Here is a 7,930-nt window from a genome sequence, read left to right on the forward strand (position 1 = left end):
AGCCTTTGCCAGACCAAGACCCTTGTGCACAGACCTGGGTGGCAGGCTTCTGTGCAGGAACTGCTACCCCAGCCACAGGCACTGCCAGCCTCCAGCCACTTGCCAGGTGCAGGTTCACATTCATCTGCTTTCTGTGTTGACCTGCAGAAGGTCTCTGATGGGATCCGAGCAGTTCCCATGGCAGGGACCCAGGGGATGCTCATGCAGAGACCACTGCTGCAGGCACCAGGCTCTGTGCTGGGGAAAATCAGCATTAGGTGCACGAATCATAGAGTATCTCAAGTTGGAAGGAGCCCATAAGGATCACTGAGTCCAACTCCCTGTCCCTTGCAGGACTACTTAAAACCAAACCATGTGACTAATGTCGTCCAGATGCTCCTTGAACTTGGGCAGGCTTGGTGCTGTGACCACTTCCCTGGGAGCCTGTTCTAGTGGCCGGCTACCCTCTCAGTGAAGAACCTTTTCCTCATGTCCAGTCTGAACTTCCCCTGACACAGCTTCATTCCATTCCCTTGTGTCTTGTCACTGTCCACCAGAGAGAGGAGATCAGCACCCCTCCCTCTGCTGCTACACCCTTGAGGAAGTTGTAGGCTGCGATGAAGTCACCCCTCAACCTTCTCTCCAAGCTGAACAGACCAAGTGACCTTAGCCACTCCTTGTCAGTCTTGTCCTTGAGACCCTTCACCACCTTGGTCACCCTCCTCTGGACACATACAGTCTGATGTCCTTCTTACACTGAGGCGCCCAAAACTGCACACCGTACTGGAGTGCACGGTGTAGAGTGGGACTTTCACCTCCCTTGACTAGCTGGCTGGGCTGGGCTTGATGAAAAATACGGGAAATCACATAATTTTAAAGAAACACCATTTTCCTTCATGTCCAGTATTTTTTGAATGTGTGCTTTCTATATTGCCATTACAGATGCAACTAGAAACCTTGTTGCATTATTTGACATGATACTTACTAAGAGTTTTAACATGCTAAGATAGACTGTCGTGCTCAATGGGGCATTGATTCAAAGAACACTTCACATGTACATTTTCAAATACTTTTAAATCACAGTTTATCTGTTACAGAATGAATAATTAACAGATTTCTGCAACTGGCCTAAAAATATTCTTTCTACAGCTGCATTTGAGGCAGCATAAGACAAAATACATTGCGTACAATTTAGAATTTGAGAAAATTAGTATTCTAAGACACAGTGGGATCTAATGCTTTTATAAAAGTCTCCCAAAGTATGCGCCCACACTGAACTTCCTAATTTGTTATACATTATTCTTCATGCAGTAATTTGTATCCTCACCAGCTTATGTCAGCTTCATTCTTCCAGTGATATTTATGATCTCTTAAAAAAGCAAATATTTTTCTTCAAATCAGTTGCCTGAATCTGGATGTGGCAATATTTTTTTCATAAAATCAAAGATTTGGGAGATCATGTATGCCAATGAATCAAATCTCCAGGTTTTCTGCTTTGCCATTGTGTTTTGAGATACAGAAAGATTTTCAATGAAGGAGTTTGTCACCGATGCACACAGGCTCACGCCCTACCCCCAGACACAGAACAGACCATTCCAGTCTCTGCAGCAGCCTCGTATATACTTGGCAGCTGTCAGGTATATAAAAAGAAGCAGTCAGCACATCCCCCTCAGTTTCATAGTTTCTAGGCTAAACAACCCAGGCTAACTTAGACTCACCATAAGCCGCTTTGGTGGGCACGTGGCATCCAGCCAGGGTAAACCACCACAGGCTCTCAGGTGATTTTTCTCCCTCCTTGGAGCCCAAGCGCTGGCTGGACGCCAAGCCCCAGAAGAGATAACAGCACTACCAGGCAAAAGATTAGGGATCTGAGCCACATCAGGCTTCTCGCAGGCTATATTCCCATTTATACAGCTGCATGACAGCTCCTTTTGCATGGCAGCTGGTCACTAAAAAGCAGTCTTCAGCTTCAGATGCAGCATTTGCTCCTCATTCATCTTCTCACTGGGGTTAGCTTCCCTGCCCCAGCAGTGCTTTCTACATTTCTCTGCTCATCTGCACCCTCATTTGTACAACAAGCAACAACAAATAAACTTCCCCAGAGGTACCACTTGGCTTTGATAGAGGCTGATTTTATTGGCCTTAATGACCATGGTAATACTGGATGCTTTTGCTATCAACACACCTGCCACATCCCTTTTTAGCTTTACTAGGCTCTTGGCTTCGATGCATTCATGTGTTATGAATGATCTGGGAAAGGGCTGTGTGGTAACGTTATTATCAACATATTAATACACCCACATCCCAAACACCATATGCTGTCTAGTTGTCCCATCTTAAAAGGGTAGAACAGATCACCAGATGGGAAAGATGATAAGGATCTGCAGTGTCACAAGTGGTGCAGTGCATATACATAGCAGACAATTATTAACTGTTTCTTACAATAGAAACTAGGAAGTGCCAGAAGAGATAATTGGGTAGCTGGTCTAAACACAAAAGAATAAATTACTTTTCACATTGCACATAATTACATAGCAGAACTCCTGACTTCACAATAACCTGTGATAATCAAAAGTATAAATGTCTGTTCTTGGGCGGTACTGGATTCCTCAAAACCAGTTATGCAGCAGATGGTAAAAAAATGCCATCACCAAATGAACAAAAAAGGAGGATTGGTAATAATTAATGATTAGCAGAAGGGCTTTCCACATTTCATAGTGTTCATAAAGTCTCAAAGGGTTGATATCCACAACCCGGTGATGGATCTGAGCCCTTCCTTGGCTGAAGACAATGGGGGGATTTCTGTAGTAGCTTTACAGAAAATATCTGTGATTTGCTGTACCTTTGCCCTCCGTTGTTATTATCACAAGGGATCAATGAATTAATTCCACCTCATGGGAGGGAAGTAAGATACAGCAGCCAGCACATGGACATGGCTGAATGAACGTGAATGAACCCTCACAACATACCCTGGACATTATCTTCCAGTGAATGGGGCAAAACAACAGCCAATGCAGAACAGCAGCCACAGCAGCTTTGGTGAGAGCTCATGGTAGGCAGTCATGGGACCAGTTGTGACACAGAGTCTGGGAGTGCAGGGGTAGATCTACATTTGTGCCCTCCCAGCCCTCCTCTAGGCCAGCCTGCAGCTGGCTGAAGGGTGATGCTCACCTGGAAAAGGCCATCCCGGGTCACAGCAGCAGCTGCTGGCTGTTTCCATAGGCATAATCAGGTCACAGCTGGCCGTGGGAGGCTCTACAGCAGGGATCTGGAAGAGCCAGGACTGCGATCTGGGCAGCACTATGCTGCCACTCTCTGGAACCCGACACGGGCAGAATAGGACCCGCAAAGACTTGCTACATCAGAGGGAGGATGGAGGACATGGAGACTTGCACAGATGTTCATAAACTTGGTGTTTCTTGGGGAAATAATTGCACAAGCGTGGTGTCCCAGGAAGGGAATAGTCACAGAGGTCCAGGAGCCCCAGGTCAGGAGCCAGCTATTGGAGGTCATGTCATATTAATTCCTTTCATAAATCTGTGAATGCTCACCTTGTGCTAGTTAAAAGCTGACTAAGGCTTAGGTTAGACATGCATCCATTGTGTGTTTCATTTATCAGTAACATTTACATGCTACAAAGGATGGGCAGTTTCTGCACAGGTATATGATAAATGTAAAACTTTCCCAGCTCCCAAGGGTCATGGACATAAACACACAGAGGCAAATTCCTGATGCGCTAGGAACCCTTGCTGGTGTGTTCAGTATTGGGCAGAGAAAGACGACAGCAGGGTGATGCCATGCAGGTACAGGAGACTTCTGCACCATGGTCAGGGCATTCAATTGCTGCTAGCAACTCTCCTCACATTTGCCTCAGTGACTGCCAAAACTAAAGACTAGTAATGAGTGTATTTAAAGCCTTCCAGATACCGGCAGCCTCTGGGAAATTCTCTCTGCTGAAAGAGCCTCCTACAGCCTGCATGCCTGTGCGTGAGGCAGGGTGCATGGGACACAGGAGGGAGCCAGCACAGAGGCATTGAAGCCATCTGCACCACCGCACTGAGCAGCAGTCACAGCCAATGCGACACATTGCCATAATGTGGCACATGTGCTCCTTGCCCACAAGTGGCTTTTGCTCATGGGCCAGCTGGTACTAGTGGAGAGGAGAGCAGCACAACAGCACATGCCAAAATGCAGACAGGCAGGAGGGATGGTTGGTGAGCAGAGCACTCTGTGGGGGGTGGCCAGGGGTGAGTCAGCTGGTCCAGTGGGACTTACAATGCCTCCTCTGGCAGGCAGGGAGCGAAACTGAAGGGAACTGGGGCTGTGGTGTCTGCAGCCCAGGCTGCAGCCCAGGCTGCAGAGGTGAGGAGGATGGGATCTCAAGCCTGCTTCTGGATTTCCCCACTGAATTCCAAGTACAAGGCACTGCAAGGCATATAATACAATTTGGATGTATTAGGTCTTGATTTGTGATTGCAAATTTAATTTTGCCTGGCCAAAAACCCAAACACTGAAATGATAATAAAATATGTGTGGAGAGTTTGCACTCTAAGTATTTATAATTTATAGACTAAACCCACAGATACAAATGCTCTCCTCTGCTCCCAAAGCAAACTGTGCTTCTCCCCATGCACAGTCACAGAGCCCTTCCCCAGTGCAGCACACAAGGGGATGGTGTAGCTCTGGAGAGAGATGGTTGCTACGCTCACAGAATTGCCCTGAGAGGCACGGCATGTCCTTTCCTGTGTCCAGGACAACTGGTCTGGTGGGTGTATGAAGCCTGGGAATGCCGCTCAGCCAACAGTGGTGACCAAGGATGGTCAGATATAAATTTCCACTGACCACAGCATGATTCTCCTCCTGCATGAGCAATAGAGTTGCAGCCCGGAGCATGGGGAAAGGAGACAAGAAACCTAATGCCTTGAAAGTGGCTTGGGGGGGTGGGGGGTAGGGGATGGAGGATGCAGAATAAACTGTCCCACAGTGCTAATGGACACCTGGGTCTGCTATCAAAGAACAGCATTAGCCACAGCTACCTAATGCCTACGGTGCTGAGCTTTCCAAATAATGTCTTTTAAAAGTTGCCATGTCATCTTCACCTGACCACACATATGCAGGCTAGGGTAAAGTTGGGCAAGCCAGGGAGCAAATGAGTAACTACTGCAGCTCTGCAGTCTGAACTGAAGGGATTCAAACCATGCAACTGATAAGCAACTAGACAACATGTCAGTGTTCAAGATTGTGCTCCAAAGGCTGTGAGACATGCTGCTTATGTGTAGCAAGAACATACTGAGAAATGTCCAGTAGAGCACGTGTAGCATGTGTAGCAGGGAGCTGCATGGTGCTGGTAACAATGGGAGGGGCTGATGTAACAGCTTAGTATGCATGTAAAATAACTAATCCACTAAAATGCAAATAAAACAAATAAAAGAGGTCAATTACAAATAGAAAAAATCATGGTATGAAGTTAAGCCAATGATTCAGTGTACAGGAGGATACAGGAGGAAGAGCTTGACCTAGGTTATTTGGGTTACAGCTGCAGTATGACCAGAAGCTGTTTGACATCAGTGCACACATTTATTCCAGCTACTCTCTGAGCTGCCTGAACAGAGGAACCTATGCTACAGAATAGCCAGTGACAAAGAGTCCTTGGCTTTGGTGGCAAAGACAAGCTGTGGAGTGGTCAATATTAACACCAACCATCAGGTTAACAACCAGCTCTGCAATAGCCAAGTGTGGATCAAGCCACGATGACAGTGATCAAGTGAGAACTGGTCTTGCAGAGATGAGACAACTAATCTGTTCCTCTAAAACCTCGTGCAGTCACATTCTCACAGTTGCCAGCTCTACCCTTGGCTTTCATTGAAGTTCCCTCCCCAACATACATATCGAGAGAAAAGGAGCCTTCCAGCAGGACTGTGCTGGAAAAGCAAGATCAGACTCACTGTGGCAACGTATTTGGAAGAAAAGGGACATCTGGCCTATCAAAAGTCACTGGTGCTTTAGCAGCTTGATATGATTAAAAGCTTTATCTGCTCAGCAAGGCCACAAGGTTGAGTGAGAAAGCCACCTGGAACAAATTAAACAGGATCTTTGGCAGTTAAGCAGGCAGAAAAACAGGAGCTGAGCTGGGAACTGATGACCACAAGAATGTCAACAATTTTAATGATGGGACTAACCACTTGTATGCTTTTAACCAATTAGTATCTGTATAGCAGCATGTGAACAGTGTATGAAAACAATAGAATTAATGTGACGTGTGTATGAATATTAAAATTGTATATAAGCTTGCAGAAACTTAAGTAAAGGGGCTTCAACTAGGACAATATTGATATGTCGTTGAGTCCATGATTTTTGCTCCTGCAAGACTCACCTTTGTCCTAGCCACTGTTGACTGCAGCAACAATGAAGCTCAGCATGGGAAGGAGGTAATCTCCTGATCTATCCAGAGCACCTGAAAAACAGCACTGAACAACCTAGACAGGGCCAAAACACCACCCGATATGCCATACTGATGCCACTGTATAGCTACTACCATATATGCATTTATGTCAAAGTATTCTGTCAAGGGAAGGTTGCTGGCTCAGCAAAAGGCCTTAACCTTTTGATCTGTCCCAGACTATGTTGAAAGACTTTTGCCATATAAGGGACAAGATGTCTAAACTCCCAAATTACCAAACTCTGATTTAGTGTTTAACTGTACATTAAACAAATCTGTGCACAAAGTTTAGGCCAAGCTGACTCTCTAAAGTTGTTAAAAGTGACAAATGAAGGGATTTTTAATCAAGGGAGTCAGCCTTGGGAAAGATGGGAAACAAAGAATGGATGGTGAAAAGAACATCAATAAGTTATGCAGGAAGAAGCCTCTGAGTGAGGAAGTTCTGGCCACAAAAGGAGACGAGTTGATAATGTGCTGCAATCCACAGAAAGATGGTTGAAAGTAGGACAAAGGTAACTGTGGCCGTAGGAGACCGTGACCTCCGACTCAAATAGCCCCCTCCCCGTCTGCCAAAAGAGGGCAAACCCCCACTTGGGGAGCGTGAGTAGTCAGTAAAAAACTTCGGTAGTGCTGTCTGAGGATGCGTACTAGTTTGCATTAGAAGTGAGAAACTTGTAACCAAACCTGTACGTGAATGAAAATGAATGTGAAACACACTATGAGTGTGCAAGTGCTCTGCTGTATATAATGCATACCCTTGAGTAACTTGGTGAGCACACTTGGAGGAAACATTCCCCCGTGCTCTCAGCACTGTAATAAAGAATGTCCATCTTCTCAAACTTCAAATCAAGGCTTAGAGGGTTTTTCCCTGTGACCGACTTGACAGTATCAATACAGCTGCAAAGTTAACCTAGGTTCTGCCAGGCTTCAGTTTCCACTTGGCTGGAATTTGTCCCTTGCACACTGATACTGCAGATTAAATTCTTCCCATGGCAACAGCACTACCCTGATCTTCCATAGCTCCCCCCAAAGCACAGACCAGTTCTCCTATAACTAGGAAAGATCTTCTAAAGAGACCAGGAAGGAATTTCAGGGGCCCTAGTGCATTGAAGTATGCATGCATGTGCCCACAAGTGCACACACAAGCACACATACACATCAATGTACCTTTGAGGCAGGCTGACCACATCCAGGCCTTGGTCTAGTTGCTATGAAGCTCCAGCTGTGCTCCATAGCCAGGACAACACAGGCGGCAGCAAAGGACATCAGCTGGACAGCGAGGAGCCTCAGGAGTCCCCAAGTCTGCCCAAAGTCACAGCTAGGCTGAGCCATCTTAGCAGCCCCTTGGAACCAAGGGAGCTCATAGATTCCCACTTGACTTGACTCCTCATTCTAGTCCCTCTTGCCCACAGAATACGGTACCTTACTGCCTGTAAGGCAGTAGAGGATGGTTTGGGTCCAATTCCTTGCCTGGTGCTGCAGCAGCAAGCACCAATACCTAGCACTGAAGCC

This window comes from Falco biarmicus, chromosome 6 (assembly GCF_023638135.1).
Source record: "Falco biarmicus isolate bFalBia1 chromosome 6, bFalBia1.pri, whole genome shotgun sequence".
Classification (NCBI taxonomy): domain Eukaryota; kingdom Metazoa; phylum Chordata; class Aves; order Falconiformes; family Falconidae; genus Falco; species Falco biarmicus.